This window comes from Chelonia mydas, chromosome 3 (assembly GCF_015237465.2).
Source record: "Chelonia mydas isolate rCheMyd1 chromosome 3, rCheMyd1.pri.v2, whole genome shotgun sequence".
NCBI classification, from domain to species: domain Eukaryota; kingdom Metazoa; phylum Chordata; order Testudines; family Cheloniidae; genus Chelonia; species Chelonia mydas.
The window spans coordinates 36,978,235-36,997,015 of NC_057851.1; the positions used below are offsets into that span (position 1 = coordinate 36,978,235).

The 18,781-nt window shown below is 40.1% G+C and overlaps 1 long non-coding RNA gene across 1 annotated transcript; it reads left to right on the forward strand.

The window, feature by feature from the left end:
- Positions 1 to 4,991: 4,991 nt before the first annotated feature.
- Positions 4,992 to 17,888, forward strand: LOC122464943. The gene is made up of 3 exons (XR_006289395.1): positions 4,992 to 5,906; positions 6,595 to 7,380; positions 17,039 to 17,888. It is a non-coding gene; the product is annotated as an uncharacterized LOC122464943 (long non-coding RNA).
- The last annotated feature ends 893 nt before the right edge of the window (positions 17,889 to 18,781 follow it).

The following is an 18,781-nucleotide window of genomic DNA, read 5'->3' on the forward strand; positions in this document are numbered from 1 at the left end:
AGAACCACCTGATGGTGAAAGTCCCAAGGCCACTACACCTAGTAGTTACATTTCAGGATGTGTCCGTGGCAGGGAGGAGGTCGGGAACCCAGGCCCACCCTACCATCAGGTTCCAACTCAGGGCCCTTCAAAACAGTAGCCCCATGTATGGGGCCTACTGTCTGGTACCTGAAGCACATTCACTTGGTTGCTTCCTACCCTTGTTCTGGTCCTTCCAGTGTTGCCATGGGTTCTACTGGGGGTCTTTCCTGTATTCCTCTCTGGTCATCTCTGGAGTCTCTTCTGCTGACAACAGCAAATTATCACCCACAACTCCTGTGGTAAAGAGCCTCCCATTTCTTGGCTACCAGGCTTGGTCCTGGCCGCATGGAGCCCTGGCAGCTTCCTGGCAGGAGACTGCTGCACCCAATAGCTCTCCTTCTCAGTCAGCCCAGACTGAGCTGAGCTGCTTCCTTTTTAATCTTCCCATCTCTGGGAGCATGCCTACCAGAGGTGAGGGGGCCTGGCTTCCTGTGTCCAGAGTAGCTCCTTAACCCTCACCAGTATGGGGTTGATACACCTCATCACAGTCACTTTCACAATGTGACTAGTTCCAGGATCAGATTGCTATGACAAGCCTATGTGCTGGGCTCTGCTGCTTCTATTTCTAGAATATGCACAACTCAACTGGGGGCTGGTACAGCTAAGGTTTTATTCTGATTGGTAAATTACTCAGAAATGTTAAGGACCACTGTCCTACAACATGACTTTCAGCACACTACTTACTGTTGTAAAATGGAGGAGCAAGACAAATCACCGGTTTCTTGTTTGCTATGACATTACTCAGCAATATAATAACTTTTCTGGCAGGGCAATTTTTCTATGATTATTTTCTTCACTTAAATATATTGTTCTATCTATCACAAGGACCTGACTCAAAATGCTTAATTTATCACATAAATTTAACTGATCATACAAGTAAGAGACTGATGACCCATCTCAGTTATGCACAGGTTCTGTGTAAGCCTTGCCTCACAGCTTTGTTGATGTACCTCAGTCCTGAGCTGCATTATCACTACTATTTTAGCCGTGGGAATTTCATAAGCAAGACTGACAACACCATTACTGCTTCCATTCAATTATATTTATTTGTATGTATTGTCTTTTATGCAAAATATCTTACAAGACTTTACAGTATAAGATGAAATAATATGTAATAAGGCTTTATTAAATCAGGTATGGCAAATTTTATACAAATAGCTTTGCAAAACTGTGGAGAGATAGACCAAAGGAAAAGAAAAGCTGTAACTTATAAGAGGTGCTATTGTACATAAATATCATTGTCCCCCATGCTAGTACAGGATGGAAGTAGGGTGGGATTTAGTGAGAATCTGGATAATAAAGTGAAAAGGAAGGTTTTTAAAATGAGATTGGAACAGAAGAGGTCTTTCAATGGCCTTGTGACTGAGAAAGAGAAAGAACTCCAGAAGTAAACAGGGAGGTACAGAGGTAAGATTGACCTTGAACTATGGAGAACATTGAAGAAGAACCCCTGCAAAGCAATGAAACATACTCTTACCTTCAGAGTAGTTTCAGTTCTGCCATTCAGAAAGTGAAGGGCCAAGAATGAAATTTGAACTTGGATCTACTTCACAGTAATACATAGCACTAGAAGAGTGTTTCCCAATTGGTGGGCTGCAACCCCTGAGGAAGGAGGGGGAAGTGTCACATAAGGCACATGGGGTAACAAGTCATTGAAAATTATTACAATTCTAAAACAAAGAATATAAAAATTCCAAAATAATACTGGGGTGGCCAAAATTTGGGTGCAGGGGGACATGAGGAATCAGAGGAAGACCCTGAGGACATGCAAGGGGAAGTGAGGGGCATGGGCATTGTTATTGTTGATATATATTTTTACTCTTAGTTTTACAATAAATGTAAGAAGGTCATGAAAATTCTTGCCTCTGAATAAGGGGTCACCAACTTGAAAATATTGAGAAGCACTGCACTAGAACAAGATCCCAGTGCAGTCTACATCTCTAATCCTGCCATTGTTTGCAGCTCAAAAATATCTTGCCACTGGAATGATACATTACATTGATCTAGCATCTTTCATCTGAAGGATGAACGTATGTACATAATATAAATGACAAATTAGTGACTATTTTACTGTCTAAATACTTTGTACCTGTTACATCATATAATGAAGTCTAAGATCATCATTGAGGTTGTAACTATTAAACAGAATCTACCTCAATATCTTACTAAAACCAGCATGGTATTCTTATTCAATTTAATGAAACTCCTGTCTCAACTGAATCTCCTTTACCCACAGATATTTTTATATATGTGTAGATATATATATACATTGTGAAATATCCAAATTTAATTTACCTTTACTGATATTTGCTACAAAACCTTTTATTGTAGCAAAGTAGAAAAATGAGGCCAAGCAATCTATTGGCATACATTTATTCATGTAAATTTCTAACCCAAATTTGAGGGCTAAGAGGCAAATATCAAAAGAGAAATTCTGCCCCTCCATCCATGGTGTGGAGGACAGCATCTGCTTTGGAAATAGGGTTGCTTCACTGTGTAAAAGAAAGCAGAAATTGGGAAAGGTGCTCATAATCCTTGTGAAATTACAGAAACAGAAAATCCTGTATCAACCTCCATCTTAAATCTTTAACACTTCGCCTATTGTTCTGACATTCTACAGCTGTAGAGATCCTACAACATTCTCTTTGGCATCCCTGTTGCCACTTGTAGGTGGATGACTCTGTAATCCTCTCATATTGCTGTTGCGAGGTAGCAGTTGTGCTTTTTGCACTGGTCTGCACATTGTGCCCCAATTTGTTGCAGGTTCTATAGAGCTTATCCTTGATTCAACAGTCATGTGCATTGTGAGACTGTTTCCCCACAAATAGTCTTTGAGTGTAGTCCACATCATGCTTTATGCTTGACCCCGTGTTTACTTGTTGCAGCTCCCTGGCATCTTTAATTAGCTTTCTCCATTGATACAGCAATTTCTAGAGCACATTTGAGAGTCAAATCAGCTTCAGTCAATAATCATTTTTGCATTACTTCATTTTGCATGCTATACACTAACTGGTCCCTTAATGCATCATTTAAACTCTCTTCCAACTGGCAATGCTCTGTTAATTTCCTTAATTCAGCCACATGTTCAGAAATTGTTTCATTGTCTTTTGGTATTGTTTATAAAAACAAAATGCTCTGTAATCTCCAGTGGATTTGGGGATAGGTGACTGTGTAGAATTTCCATTGTAGTCCCCATGTCAGGTTGGGGGCTTCAGGGAGCAGCTCAGTGTCTTGGAACTAGGACATAGGCAGTGAGACCTAGTGATCAGAACAGTGGGGGTCAGAACAGGAGTCAGGAGCCAGGAACCAGAGCCAGGGATCAAAGCTGGAGATAGAGTTAGGAGTCAAGCCAAGGGTCAGGGTCAGGGTCAGAGTCAAAGTCAGGAGTCAAGTCAAAGTTTGGAGCCAGAGTCAGTAGCCAGGGTGGGGTGTAGAAGTAGGGATCTGGAACAAGGCAGGGTCCAATCTAGCAGCCAGCCAGTGACCCACCTAGTTGCTCAGACAATTCCTGTGCCTCCTTCTGGTTTAAAAAGTGAGCCTGAGCCAATCAGAGGCCAGACATCCCCTCCCATCAGGAGCTTTAGTGGGTGGTGCATTTGGTGAGCTAGGGTCTACCAGTCCATACTTCCTGCTGGTACTGGAGAGCTACTGACTGGTGGCTGCAGTCTGGGGCCTGCAGATCTGGTTTTGAGACCCAGGATCCCCCACACTCAGCAGCTCCCACAGAGAGCAACACAGAGACTGGACCCAAAAGTGAGTCTGCCTGCCTAACCAGAGCTGGAGGGAAATACAAAGACTGTGGGGAGTAGACCAAGAGCCCAAACTGACAAGCAGGGCAAATAACTGGAGAGCCTGCACATGGCTGGAATATGTGAGCTGAGTGTGAGAAAGACGCCATGACCAGAAGGTTGGCTGGCTGCCATTGTGGAGATTGGAGCAGCCAGAGAAGACACAACTCCTATCTTGTTGTCTGCCAAAGAGGACTGGAGACTCCACTTGCTTCTTCATGCCAAGGTCAACGAATCAGATACAATGGTACGTCAGCCTGTCTACAGCTTGGCCCCTTACCGTATTGCGTAAAATAGCCACACACATATTTAGTAGGGACAGCAGGTTGAATTTTCACTGGTGCACACTAAGGAACCATTTGGCTTTATAAAATTGAGGCCAGGATAGAAATAAATGGTGAGCTAAGTGATTCCTTACTGCCTGCCAGTTCTTCCACGTCTGGGACACTTGTCCCTCTCATCGGTCCTGAGACAACTGCTGAGCAGAGGAAGAGGAGGTGGCAGTGAGGCATGGCAACATGCAATAGAAGCTGGGAACTAAAACCTGGATATTAGAGTGTGATTGTGACCCAAGAACCTCTTAATGCCAGTTGGCAATGGGTGCAGAGGCTTTACAAGGGATCTCTTGGGTCTGACATGAACATTCTAGTTCACCAAAGAGAGTAATGTGAAGACTCAAATAAACACCAGTGTCACACTGGTCACCAATATCATTGTAAAATGTATGTACAGATACTGTGTAAGGAGTTATGTATATATATTGAAAATATGTTCTTAAAGTCTAAGGCAAAAAATTGGTTTTCTGTTGGACAAGAGATGTTTATCCATCCATTTACATGTAAATTGAGTATTGTCTCACTCACAGTCTGAATTGAATGCAAATGAAGGATTGTGAGGACTTCAGAAAGAAATCAACAGGAAGAGAAAAATAGTGAGGGAGAGTGCCTTATTTTAAGGTGTACTTCAAAGGTTTGTTCCACTATGTTTCGGGGGCAGAGAAGACACCCAGGAACCCTTTACTAAGGACATAAAAGGACAGTGATTTTGCTGTATGTTAACAAGGTCTTAGTCAGGCTTGGTTGAAAACGCTGGAGAAAACTTTGAGATAAAGTTTGTTTGTTAAAGTTTGGTCTCCAGAAAGTGTGTTATACTTTCGTTTTATCTGCAGCCATTTGTTTTCTATATTTTTACTCACTATTACCTGAATCTCTGCTCTTTTGATAATAAACTTAGTTTTGTTTTCACTATAAATTAATGTAAGTGTTGCGATATTAAGCAAAGTGATGGTCCTGAATTGAATCTTAGAAGCTGATGCATACCGTTTCTTTGGGAACAGAAGGTGTGGTAATTCTGTGAGTGCTCAGTAGAGAAGAGGCTGGACACTGCGGGGCATGCTCTGAAGACTTGCCGGGTGGGTTTGCCTATCGCTACCTGCACTGAGAGAATGAGGCCTGTGGGGGGCCTGGAAGACAGTGCTTGTGCTGTCAGAAACTGGTGGTTCAGGGAGCTGCTCCACAACAGGCACAGACTCGACTTCACAGGAAGGGTAGGTAGTGGAGAGATGCCTCACAACAGTGGGCACCCCTAAGGACTGTCATAATGGTAGCCTCCAGTGGCAGTTGGGGACGACAGTCTGATACTTTCCCAAATTTTTAGGTCTGGTAGGAAAACCCTATCCCTCTCGTGCACCTTCCCAGGGTCTATGAGGAGGATATATAGCTATAGGCTGCCTAGGGCAACTGTAGACTGCCTAAGTGCAGTTTCATAATACTCAGCACACTCTTGCCTGAAAGAGTACCCTCTGGTGGGTTTGTAATATGTTTTGCTATTTGATTCTTTAACTCTGATTTGCAATGTTGGTCTTCCTCCCTAAAGAGGAAGAATTCCCTTTGTGTGGGTATGTGTATGCAGATGTACAGGAATCATCCCATGTCAATGGCCTGAGCTTTTTGGCACTGATCTGCCCTGCAGGACTCTGTGAACATGAGTAAGAGAACCTGGCAGTTAGGATTATCTGCCCTGCTGCACTTTGTGAAGGTGAACAGGGGAAACCCACTCTGATTTATTATTAATTTATTTCCCTTTGGAAGTTTGTCCCCATAATCCTGCTTCAGAGGAAGGAACAAAATTGAGCTCAGAGATTACTCTGCAAATATTTCAAGTAGACTATGATTTCCCTCCTTCCTTCTCATTCTTTCAAGAAAAGTACGGGTGGGGGGAATAGGATGGATTCTCAAGATGCTCCATCCCTTTCTGTTGTATAGAATCCACATGGGCCAGATAGATTTCAGCCTGGGATATAAATAGGAATCCTAGGGAGGCGGATTATAACAGGCTTGCCCCATGGGCTGGAGAGCCTGGAACTAAATCAGCCCTGATTACAGAATGGACCCCACCTGAGACAGGAATCACCTGATTCCTATACAAGAGGAGCCAGTGTTAAGTGCTAAGGGGGCTAACTTGGAGAAAGGTTGGAGGGAGGAGACTGCAGGGAGCAAGAAGTCTTGTGCCAAGCCCTGAGTGATCAGGCAGGAAAGCGCTCTGGGAAGGGAGCCTGGGAGAGACCCTGAATAACCAGGTAAGAAACTGGCTGAAGAAGAGCTCCAGAGAGGGTGGAAGTTTTGTATCTGTTAGTGTCCAGAGGGAGATGGAGGCGATATTTATATATAATCTACTTTATTTAGGATGTCTACTTTTAAGGATGATTCTGCTTTCCATCCTGGAGGCATGCTGCTATGGAAATCCCATTGTAACAAGTCTGCGGATCTTAGCATGAAGAAGAATAAGAAAATTTAACTGTGCTTACCTGAACATTTCCCTTCTTCAAGTAATAAGTTCCACAGATGCTGCCTACCCTGGAGACAAGCAGATAATACAGAATGGAGATGGAAATTTATATACAAGTCTGTAATTTAAGAAAATAGATTTGAATAATCCTGGATATGAAAGTTATCTCAACTGGAGGGAAATTCAGGAGGTGAGGCATTTCCTTGCTTCCAGTGAGTGACAGGTCTGGTTCTCCCCACAAGCTGCAAGTGTAACGCTGGTAGACCCCAGTCGCTGGACGGCAGGATTGAACTGGAGTTTAGTGCATGAGCTTCTACCGCATAAGCTAAAAGACAACTGGCTTTTAGCTAATGCTGTAGAGCAGACTCATTTTCTCTCTCTCTCTCAAAGTGGCCTCGGTGCCACTAGATGGGACAGAATACCACACCCAGGAGGTGTGTGGGTTACACAAGCAGGCCAAAATATTTGTTGTAATAGATCTGTGGACCTTATTAGCCAACGAACAGAAATTTTCAGGTAATCATGGATACACTTTCCCTATTGATTCTCTTGATCAGAGATGTCTGACTGTCCACAGAGCCAGGTAGGCCTCCCCTGCAACAGGAGCCAGGAGAGAGCCAGTGCTTGTGGCCACTAGGGACTTACTCCAGTCAAAAGGAAGAGCTGTTGGCTTCCTAATAAGGGATGCAAGCCCTTTGCACTGATCTCCAATGCCACCACCCAGGTAAGGCTAACTCACAAGTTATCCAAAAGGGTGGTGATCAGTTCCTGTTAACTACATGCTGAACACCTGCAGCTCCTATAGCCAGATTCTGAGCAGGTCTATAGCAGCATTTACATCAGTGGTTCTGTGCCAATTTACCAAGTCACTATTGTAATCAATGCTCAGCACCTCTTAGGATCAGCTCTAGTGTCTTGGGCCCTGCCCCCTGTGAATCTTTAAGGAAAATTACCTTTCCTATTGTCATAGTTTTATGACTATTCCCCCGCCCCCGTACAACTTGGTTCCAAAGCTGTAATTCACAGTATAGTGTGTGCCTTTTGAGATTTACATCAATGTGTGTAGTCCCTATGAGACGCAGATAATATAACTGTATTAGAACACTGCTGGTTTTACTGAAATTCCTTTATAACATGTGAATTACATTTCCAACCTTTTTAAAATTTGACATAAGAATAATGAATGTCTTATCAAATATATTATACATTGTTACATCAGTGAGTGTGTCATACCTAGAGCTGTGCAAAAGATTACATGCTCAAAATTTGACTATTTCCAAGTTTGTAAAGGTTCCATGAAAATAAAGAATTTAGTGGAAAAATTTGTCCGCAAAAATGTAGTCAAAGGTGGGGCACTGATTCTAAAGCAGCTTTTTGCAGTACATTTCAGATGTTTTTAAATTGTGCTTAGTCACATGGTGGCGGCCAAATGACAGATACTCATCACAATGGAATCTGATATGGTATTCTGGAAACTAGATTGGGTGACCCTACCCATGTGTTCAGAAGGGTCAGCGGAGGCCACTCTGGATTTGTGAAAGCATACAGTAAGAAAATAAGTCAATCAGAAAAAAAATAGCATGTCTGTTTTCACAGTCCTGAGCCTTGCAGCTTCCTTAGTAATTGCTTGAAAACTGTTGACATGGAGTTATAGCTCTACTCCAGAACCCTGGCCGCTGATGACAGCCATCAGGAGTAGCTCTGTGTTTCCTACTGCACTGTGGAGAATTCCATCACACCTATGTCTTTTTTCATTGTTGCTTAATGCAAATCTTGCAAAAATACTGGAATTTGAAACGTCTTTGGAAACTAAAATAAGATATTAAAAATTAAAATCTAAAAGAAGAGAAAAGAAAAGAGTTAAGAGAGAGGATGTGGTTTGAAATAGTTTGCTTAACTGATATTTATGATGCGCTTAAAAATAAAAAGAAGTAAGCATATTTTGGAATTTTTTGACACTTTGTAAATAGATCATAACTTAAATTTTTCTGCCTTATACCAGAAAATGCAGTAAACTCTGTGTTCTCTAATATCTAAAAATTATATTACAAAATTTAAAAAAAATAAATGGAAATATTGCAAATATTCAAAACAGGTGGGCTAATAACAAATATTTTTAAAATTAAATAGAGGCACAGTGGTAGTAATTTCCGTTTACTCAATATGCCATCTCTTCTAACTAATTATTGTTAAAGCCGCATTAACTATAAAGTGACTGGTGGCATTCCAGAACTTTATGTACATAGTAAAGAATGTTATTAGATTGATTAAAAAATCTTAGTAAATAGGTCCCCAATGATGCAAACACTTATGCATCTGAGTAATTTTGCTATTCCCATACATAAAGTCACTCATGCATAAGTGTGTGGAGGATAATGTAGAATGACATTAACTTTTAATCACATACACATGTCACAGCTGTGCCATTGCTAATCAGTTTCTTACAGTTTAAATGACTATTAGTCTTACTGTTGTTGACAGCTTTTTCCTGTTTAACCACAGAGAATATTTCAGTGGTATATAATGGCTTTTCTGCAGCTCTCCCCCACAAATTGTCCTCCACTTGTAATAAGGAAAACAATCACCTTCATGTATGATATTTGACATTTATATTGCAATTGGGATTGATTAGTTTCACACACCAGGGAAATGACCTGCTTGAAATATACAGAAAATATACAGCATTCTTTACTTTGCATGTTAAAACATGTTTAATTGCTGGACAATTCTGAAATTCTGGATATATCAAACCTGTATTATGAAAACAGACTATGACTGAAATGATAAGATATTATTTATGTCCAGCAATGTTGTATGAAGATTTTTTGCTTTATGCTTACAGGTAATTCTTTCTCTCTTTCCATCTCAATGTCTGTTCCATTATTTAGACTTTAACAAACTGCTAATAATCTCTAATGATTATTATAACATTACTGGGTTAAAAAATGGATGAACTTGAAAAGTTTTTGAAGTTTCATTTGGATAAGCACCTAACAGTTTGAGTCCTAACCTTCTGAACTGTTTTCTATGGCAAAATATTTCATCACATGTTCTGAAGCTAGCCGGATTATTTCTCTGGAAAGAAGATTGTTTCCTCAAACAAAATACACTGATATAGTTGCCAAAGGCACAAAAAAGTAACATATGATATATAGATATAGATATATTTATTTCTAATAGGGTTGTCCAGTGATTAAAAAAATTAATCGCGATTAATTGCGCAATTAAATAATGAATCATGATTAATCATGTGATTAATTGCTATGTTAAACATTAATAAAATACCATTTATTTAAATATTTTTGGAGGTTTTCTACACTTTCAAATATATTGATTTTTAATTACAACAGAATATAAAGTGTACAGTGCTCACTTTATATTTACTCTAAAAAACAAAAAAAATAGTATTTTCAATTGTCCTCATACAAGAACTGTAGTGCAATCTCTTTATCATGAAAGTTGAACTTACAAATGTAGAATTATGTACAAAAAACCCTGCATTTAAAAACAAAACAATGTAAAATTTTAGAGCCTACAAGTCAAATCAGTCCTACTTCTTGTTCAGCCAATTGCTCAGACAAACAAGTCTGTTTACATTTGCAGTAGATAATGCTGCTTGTTTCTCGTTTACATCACCTGAAAGTGAGAACAGATGTTCGCATGGCACTGTTGTAGCCAGCATCGCAAGATATTTACATGCCAGATGTACTAAAGATTCAGATGTCCCTTCATGCTTTAATCACCATTCCAGAGGACGTGTCCGTGCTAATGACAGGTTCTGCTCGATAACTATCGAAAGCAGTGTGGACCAACACATGTTCCTTTTCATTATCTGAGTCAGATGCCACCAGCAGAAGGTTGATTTTCTTTTTTGGTGGTTTGGGTTCTGTAGTTTCCACATCAGAGTGTTGCTCTTTTAAGACTTCTGAAAGCATGTTCCATACCTCGTCCCTCTCAGATTTTGGATGGCACTTCAGATTCTTAATCCTTGGGTCGAGTGCTGTATCTATGCTTAGAAATCTCACATTGGTACCTTCTTTGTGTTTTGACAAATCTGCAGTGAAAGTGTTCTTAAAATGAACGACCTGCTAGGTCATCATCCAAGACTGCTGTAACATGGAATATATGGCAGAATGCAGGCCAAACAGAGCCAAAGACATAGAATTCTCCCCCAAGGAGTTGAGTCATAAATTTAATTAACACATTTATTTATTTTTAACAAGTATCATCAGCATGGAAGCATGTCCTCTGGAATGGTGGCCAAAGCGTGAAGGGGTATATGAAAGTTTAGCATATCTCAGACATAAATACCTTGCAATGCCAGCTAAAAAAGTGCCATGCAAATGCCTGGTCTCATTTTCAGTTGACATTGTAAATAAGCAGGTAGCATTATCTTCTACAAATGTAAACAAACTTGTTTGTCTTAGTGATTGGCTGAATAAGAAGTAGGACTGAGAGGCCTTGTAGGTGCTAAAGTTTTACATGTTTTTGAGTGCAGTTATGTAACAAAAAAATCTACATTTGTAAGTTGCACTTTCACGATAAAGGGATATATGAGGTGAATTGAAAAGTACTGTTTCTTTTGTTATTTTCACAGTGCAAATATTTGTAATAAAAATAGTATAAAGTGAGCACTGTACACTTTGTATTCTGTATTGGAATTGAAATCAATATATTTGAAAATGTAAAAAAAATCCAAAATATTTAATACATTTCAATTAGTGTTCTATTTAACAGTGCAACTAAAACTGATTAATCACAATTAATTTTTTTAATTAATTGCATGTGTTAACTGCGATTAATTGACCACCCTAATTTCTAATTGTATGCTTTTTCTGCATTTCCAAACCTTGTTTTTTCCATATAGCTATAGACATATAAAATCACCAGTGGTAGAAACAGAAATTTTGTTTTATTTACAGAACAAACATGAAAATCTTTACTTGAATCACTTTAAAAGTTCTCATTTCCATTAACTGCACAATAACACATCATTTTTACCTCACAACTTTCATATCCACTTTCCCAGTGTGAAGGTAAAATCTGGCATGGCCTTTTAGCTGTGATTCTCACAAGGAACATTCCTTAGGTATTGAAGTCTGCCTTAATGTCAGGGGAGCATAATACTTCCCTAGTCTGTTCACTTACTGTACTGTAATAGGAAAAAAATAATTAGTTAACATTTTCTCTTACAAACATTACAAATAAAATCCAGGTAGTATTTGATTTCTTCTCCAGAATCAATTCTAGTAACAATAACTCTAACTCTAATTTCTCTTCTGCATCTAAAAGGATTCCTAATATAATTCTTGCCTTTTGGAGGATGATAAAGAAAGGATCAGAAAAACAGGCTGCCAAAGATAGTCAACTGATAATGCTTCGGAGCGGACTGGATGGAGAATATAGCTAGATCAATCAACTTTCTTGATGTTATTAACCTGTAATAATACATTTTTATATGCCACTTTTCATCCAGAGATCTTAAAATGCTTTACAAAGATGGGTAAGCATTAGCCCCATTTGACAGACAGGGAGATTGAAGTACAAAGATTTTAAGTGACATGCCCAGTTTCACAGAAACTCATTGGCAGAGTCAGGAACAGAACCTCACTTTCACACTGCCCAAAGAGTCCCTATCTGCTTCCCAGTTCCCTCCCTGGGATAATTGACTTAAATTATTTCCTTTGGCATGCTGATGCAACTATGCCTAGCCCCTCCATGTTGTTGGGATAGAGCCAATTCTCTGCCCACTTCCTGCCTCCCCACTTGCCATCTATCCATATTAGAGGAGGAGGAGTGGTTCTACAGAGGCTGCTTCCCATCCCCATGTTGCTATCTATGTTGCGCCAAATCAGTGCCAGGGAGAAAAGAGGCAGTTAGCCCTGAATGAGAACATTAGCTGGCATTAACCTTTCTTGGAGCAAAAGAGGACTCAAAATGTAGGTCATTACACAGATTGGTATGAAGATTTCAACCATGGCTGCAGGAAAAACTTTTCTGGATTTTTTTTTTCTCCTTAGCCATAGATTTTTTTTTCCTCCTTAGCCATTTTCTCCATAAATGTGCATGTTTAAAATACATATCATTCCTTACTTTCATATTTAATTTATAATTTTGAATATAAAACAATACAAAGCAATTAAAAGATGCAATTTAGTCTAGAATTTCCAGCTACTTATTCTGTAAAAATTGATTAGCATTATAATGTAACAGTTTTTCATTTGATTTAATTTCATTCATGCAATTATTAAAGAATGACTTTAACATAATTTTCATTGCATAGAGACACCGATTACAATGCTGTGAGAAATCTTATCTTCAAAATTTCTAGTATCATTTTTCTGCCAAAATCAACCTTAATTGAAAAAGGAGACTCCCTGCATCTAACCTTTACCCTGGGTAACACTACAAACCACTACAGTGGTTTGTAGTGTAAATACTGTTGTCCCAGCTAACACCTTTAAATCATTTCCAGCTTACTGTTTCCATTTTATGCAAGTTTTTGGACATAGGGTCCCTGGGTTTTCTAGGTATGCTGAAAAATTAACAACTAGCTAATAGTTAAGAGTATAAAAGTTATGAGCACACTCCATCTTTCTAAGTTCTTTATTAGCCACCATAAAATGTATTGTCTTGTTCCATTGTTGTGTTCTTTAAAAAGCTGTCATCCATGCTACATACCACTGTTAAACTTTGAAAAATATGTCAATCTTGGTAACTATGTCAAATCCGTTTTAAAAACAGATCTAGGTAAAATAGCAAGAGATTAGTTTTGTCATAAATATAAAGGGAAGGGTAACCACCTTTCTGTATACAGAACTATAAAATCCCTCCTGGCCAGAGGCAAAACCCTTTCACCTGTAAAGGGTTAAGAAGCTAAGAGAACCTCACTGGCACCTGACCAAAATGACCAATGATAAGACAAGTTACTTTCAAAGCTGGGGGTGGTGGGAACAAAGGGTCGGTCTGTCTGTCTGTGTGATGCTTTTGCCAGGACCAGGTCAGGAATGCTCTTCAGAACTTCTGTTAAGTTAGTAAGTAATCTAGCTAGAAATGCGTTAGATTTCCTTTTGTTAAATGGCTGGTAAAATAAGTTGTGCTGAATGGAATGTAGATTCCTGTTTTTGTGTCTTTTTGTAACTTAAGGTTTTGCCTAGAGGGATTCTCTATGTTTTGAATCTGATTACCCTGTAAGGTATTTACCATCCTGATTTTACAGAGGTGATTCTTTTACTTTTTTCTTTAATTAAAATTCTTCTTTTAAGATCCTGATTACTTTTTCATTGTTCTTAAGATCCAAGGGTTTGGGTCTGTGTTCACCTATGCAAATTGGTGAGGATTTTTTCAAGCCTTCCCCAGGAAAGGGGGTGTAGGGCTTGGGGGGATATTTTGGGGGGAAGACGTCTTCAAGTGGGCTCTTTCCCTGTTCTTTGTTTAACATGCTTGGTGGTGGTAGCATAGGGTTCAAGGACAAGGCAAAGTTTGTACCTTGAGGAAGTTTTTAACCGATGCTGGTAAGAATAAGCTTAGGGGGTCTTTCATGCAGGTCCCCACATCTGTATCCTGGAGTTCAGAGTGGGGAAGGAACCTTGACAAGTGTTTTATGGCATTAATTACATTATAATTGTCATATGCTTAACCTTTTTATTACTGAAGATTATTCAGACTACTCTGTACCAGATTTAGGAATCATTTGATTTGTTTAAAAATGTTTTCTTTTGATTACACAGTATCAGATCCTTCTTATAATTCTACCAATATATGGTTTTGTTTCTTTTAGTAATGGAAATGATTTTTTGACTGCATTGTGTTTATGTAGTTAGGAGGGTAAAGTTCTGGCACATGAGACATGTTCTAGGTTTCTGGAACTTGGAATTGCATACACCTATGGGGCATACAATTAATGGGAAATGAAAAGTTGAGTAAATAAAAATAGTAAGAAAGACTGATTGAAAAATAGAGCTGGTCAAATAACAAAATTACATGTTTGTGAACAATTAATAAATACAAAAGTTTCAAATTGATATGACCGTAGTAGAGCCTATTAGTATTGTTAAATGCATGCAAGTTTCGAGGCTGTTCAGATTATTTAGCTAAAAACATATTCAGCATCAAATGTGTATCCATTTGATAGAGATTTTGCCGCCTTAACTTTGAATATTCTGACTCTTAGAATTCTAAAGCAAACTCTGCATTAGTAGTAAGAGTAATATTTAAATCTATGATTCCTAATGGAAGTGTAGGAGAGATTACATAACAGACCATAATTAAGGCTACCATTATGTCACAGATCACGGAAGTCATGGAATTATGACTTCCAGAGACCTTCGTGACCTTGGCGGCCCCCTCAGCTGACCAGCTGCTGTCAGCAGCAGGGGTCTCTCTCCGGGGATTGCAGGGGTCTTGCTGCGGGGGACCCCCTGCAACTGACCAACCCCCGCTACCAGCAGGAACCCCTGAGCTGTCCAGCCAATGCCGCTGGCAGGCCATGCCCCTGCCCCCCACAGCTGCTCAGCCAAGGCGAGCAGCTGACGCCCCCCGCACTCACCCCACAGCTCCTGGAGGCCAGCGGAGGGACTCCAGAGCTGCCCAGCTGCCGACGCTGGCAGGGCCCCCTCCCAGCACCACAAGGTGGTGCCCTTCTCTCCCCCCCCCCCACCAGCCCGCGCTCCCAGACACTGGGCAATGGGGTCCTTGCAGAGTCCAGCTGCTGCAGTCGGGGGGGCAGGGTGATGGACCCTCCTCCCTCCCCATTTTGTCAGGGATGTTTTTTGTAAAAGTCAAGGACAGGTCATGTGTTCCATGAATTTTTATTTATTGCCCATGATCTGTCCGTGACTTTTACTAAAAATATCGTTGACAAAATTATATCCTTAACCATAATTACTCCGTCAAATAAAGAATTTAATCAAAAAGCATAAACTAGTCACAAAGGGAAGAGAAAATAAATATCCCTACTAACAAATAATCTAATATTTCCTTTTTAGAGCCAGAACAGTTGCAGTGGGCAGAGCCTTCTCCCACTAAACACACATTTCATAGCTTATGGGGTCGATACACCTCCTTTTCTTCCTGCACTTAGTCACTGATCTGTGCTGAATAGCTCCACAGAATCATGCAAAGGTGTAAATTGGACAGCAGCCGTGCTACAGCCAATATGGATGAGAAATAGAGTAAATGTTTAGAAGATAAATGTTGTAAAACCAAAACTAGACTTTACCTATTGTGACAGGGTTGGGCCAGATGGCTATAGGAGACTAATAGAAGGCAGATATATTAGCCCCAGGTTAAGTAGGTCCCTTTCCCCTAGGCAAGGTAATAGGGAAGGTTCCAGAACAATCAGGAACCTTCTGGAGACAATAAAGACAGGCTGATTAGAACACCTGCAGCCAAACAAGAAGCTACTAGAATCAATTAAGGCAGGCTAATCAGGGCACCTGGGTTTTAAGAAGGAGCTCACTTCAGTTTGTGGTGTGCGTGTGAGGAGCTGGGAGTAAGAGGCACTAGGAGCTGAGAGTGAGAACGTGAGGACTGAGGTGTACAAGCATTATCAGACACCAGGAGGAAGGTCCTATGGTGAGGATAAAGAAGGTGTTGGGAGGAGGCCATGGGGAAGTAGCCCAGGGAGTTGTAGCTGTCACACAGCTGTTCCAGGAGGCACTCTAGACAGCTGCATTCCACAGGGCCCTGGGCTGGAACCCGGAGTAGAGGGCGGGCCCAGGTTCTCCCAATTCCTGGTCAGACACAGGAAGAGTCGACCTGGACTGTGAATTCAGAAAAATGGCCAAGCTGAGGGCTGCCATGAAGCTCCAAGGCGAGCAAATCCACCAATAAGCGCAAGACCCACCAAGGTGGAACAGGAACTTTGTCACACTATTTACTTCTTCTTTTAATGAAACCTTATTTTTACATTGTATTGGTAATTCCACTTGCTAATTATAAAACATTCTGTGCATTCAGTTAAAGATGTTCACTCCTTTTGTAATGTTTCCTATCCATGTAATTTGATCAGTCAACTCCTGATTGTGTCTACTAAAAGGTTATGATTCTGTTTCTATTTCCCTGTCAAGCATTGTCTGCTATTCCAGTAATCTTCCTTTCCTGACCTTTTAAAGAAGCTATTACTGTACCATAATTGTAACCAGCATATTATTACTTCTCATATATAGTACTCTAATTGGGAAGCTGATAGAGCTGCAGCTGACAAGTGATCTTGTAAGAAAACAAAAATTACTCACTAACCTCAGAGGAAAGTGAAAACAAAAATATTGTGATTTTAGTCTCACAACTGTCTTCTATATGCCTGTATTTTTGACCATTCTGGTGTGTAGTCTTTATTGCTTGCTATTTCTTCACTTGTTCTCTTTTTGAAATTCTTACAGTGATGTGCAGGTGGCAATGGGGACAGGCAGAGGATGATGCTGTGGGTCCCTAATCACAAATTCGCACACAAGTGGTGTGGCAGTGATGGTCATTCAGCATTGACTTGGAGTGATATCAGCATCCATATCCTGCTTGTGCAACAGAGCAATGCTCTTCAGAGACATCACTGCTCTGCCCAACCCAGGGAAGGGCGAGAAAAGGATTCCTAAACATTGTTAACACCATTATTGATTTGCTAGTGTCTCACAACTAGCTGGTAATCCAATTGTGTGGTTAAAAATCAGCATCACCCACAAAACACTGAACTCTGCATCCTGGAATGTCACACTTTCTGATGATGCTGGTGGGCTCGAAAGGTGCACTGCTCTCATCAGAATCAAACTTGTCAAATACAACACTACGTACAGCTGCACTGAATGAAACATGTTTCCCAGGCAAGTCCCATCTTGTTGAGGTCAGTGCTTGATACATGTTCTACTGGATGCATCTATAGGGTGAGCTTAACTATTGGGACATCTATCTCACATTTAGTCTGGCTGTAGTGTTGCCTGATACACGGATAGCGTGTTGGGGCTTGGATTCCCCGGTGACGCAGTGGTGGAATATTCCGCCACTGTTAGGGCCCTGAGTTGGGGCCTGGTGGAGTCGGGTGGGCCCAGGCCTCTCCTGAGAATCTGAATTACAACTTATTAGAGTTTCAGAACTCTAGATGATAAAAACTTCTCCATCTGTCTTTGAAATATTATTGACTCCTGATTTATTCCAATATATTATTGAGATTTAGAGTTCTGATACTTGTGTTCTGCTATTGGTCAGAAATACCTTGAATAAATGTCTCATCTGCTTATATTTGGTGATTTACATTTGCATGAATGAATTTGAGGTTCCGTGACATGTCTGATACATTCATCTTTGCTAAAAATTGCAATCCTGCAAAACTAAACACAATCAGGACTTGGTTTAAGCTTGTGTTATTAATGCATCTACGTTTCTACACATTTTTTGGAAGCTGCAATAATAACCAATGCATCATCCAATGGAAGTCAGGTAGAATTGATCGTAAGAGTTGCCAGATAGAAGCAAAATACCTTAGAGATTTATTAAAGGGCTTTGATAATGACAGCCTTACCATCTATCTTCGAAGGCTGCCTTGTCCTATTAGTTGTTACTGTTATGTGACATGTATAAGCAAGCAATGAGTCAGTGCCTTGAAGTTTGTGGAATGGACCACTCAGAAATTATGACTAAAATTCCATTTCTCAGTCAGAACATGACTCATGATTTCCACTGAATGTGGTGACTTGTAATCTTCTGATTTATTTGTTTTTCAAACATATCAGTTAAACTTGTCAGACTTATAATTTTTGTTGGTAGATCATACCAGAAGCTTTGGCTTCCAAGTCTAAAAATGCATGAAGACATGTTGAAGATCCAGTATATCTGAACAGGAAAGGTGGCAGCATGAAGTGCAGTGGACTCTACACATGAGAGGTCTTGGAAAAACAGAACAGTTGTCAACGTGATTCTTGGGGGTGTCTTTGAAAGATACAAATGCAGCCATCTCAGTGTATTCTATCCATCTCTGCCTCATCCAATTGCAGGGCTAACAGACAACACCTTGTGATTGATGGTATCCAAGTTTGCTGAGAAATCTAATGAAAACAACATGGACACCTAACCTCTACTCTTTGCCCAGAGCAGATAGTCTGGCAACAAGATAAGTGCAGTTAATTACTGTATGA